The following is a 1,489-nucleotide window of genomic DNA, read 5'->3' as shown; positions in this document are numbered from 1 at the left end:
CTCTAGAGGCCTCATACCTCTCATGCCTGCCTTTAATATCATACAACTCCTTGAGATGTAAGACAATAGAGGGAGCATCCATATGCTCATGCTGCTTTTGCAGTTCAGGCGACATGGATGCCAACATAATGCAGACTGTCAGCATATTGTCATCCATGTGCTGTTTATGAGCTTCGAAATCGAAACTCTCATAACCAGCTTCCCCTTCCTTAGGAGCTATAGGTAAATCAGCATCCAGAACATAAGCTATTTTTTCAGCCCTAAGAACAATTCTTAAGTTCCGATACCAGTCCATAAAGTTTGAACCGGACAGTTTGTCCGTATTGAGTATGGAGTGCAGTGATAGTGGATTAGTCATACTAAAAACTGAAAAAAAAATGTAAAGATAAATTAATTAATATATTTTCGTGTAATAAGAACAATTTATTAAAGACTTTAAATAATATGTCCCTCCCACTATTTTATCTAAGTCAACGACCCTTAAACTTTGACTTAGGGTTGTTCTACTTTTAGATTTTGCCTTAGTGGGATTTTAAGAGTGCGATTAATTATTTTAACCCTCGTCTGAGACCGCAAGATTAAATTAAATAATGGGTTGATCTTTATCAACAGTATCTCATACCCTCTCTTAACATTAGGTTGACAACTCCTTGTCACTTAGTGGTGCATCTCATGCAACCAACCTAGCACTATTACCCTAAGCACATGAGCCCGACTGAGCCTGCAACTCATGTTCTCAGTTAAGCACTAACCAGCACCCTAAGTGTCTAACACTTCTAATACTGCTCTTACTCAACGAAACAGTGGGTCCCAACTGAGTTGTGGAGCACCATTATTTAGAGGAGGTTTGAGTAATATTGGTGGTGAGAGGTAATCATGCACTTAATAATTAATTCCTTTAAGGGTTCCTTTTATTTAGGGTTTACTAAGTCTCATCAAACGCATATGTATTATTATCATGCTAGTCGTAACCTATGTCAAACATCTATCGGATTACACTAGTCGTAATTGGACGTGCACGATAATACATACAAACGTGATTTGTTCAATTCATGCATACTAGTCGTTTAAAAACATAAAAGAATACATCCGCGATACACTATCTCATGCATACTAGTCGTTTAAAAATATACAAGCATATAAAACAATTTTATTTGAGACGGTCATGGTGCTCGTGCATTCGTCCATCTTGCTTCTTAAGCCACGGCTCCTTGTCGTCTAAACGCCACTAGCCTAATTCTCTAATTATAAAATAATTAAAGAAACTCCAAAACATCTTTGGAGGGACAAATGAATATACAAAATTTAAAATTCAAATTTACACCTTTAATTTAAAATTAAAAGAATTTGAAATTCAAATCTGGGCACCATGACTATCCCCTTCCAATTTGCACCTGAAAAGTCAGACAACTTGCAAGCACAAAATATCAAATATTACAAAACATGTTCATCGATACGTCTTAACATTTTAACAATTAAAATATCATTA

Source organism: Gastrolobium bilobum, unplaced genomic scaffold (genome assembly GCF_033153095.1).
Source record: "Gastrolobium bilobum isolate Gb01-03AN ecotype WA unplaced genomic scaffold, APGP_CSIRO_Gbil_v1 utg263347, whole genome shotgun sequence".
NCBI lineage: Eukaryota > Viridiplantae > Streptophyta > Magnoliopsida > Fabales > Fabaceae > Gastrolobium > Gastrolobium bilobum.
Note: the sequence above shows the minus strand (reverse complement) of the source record.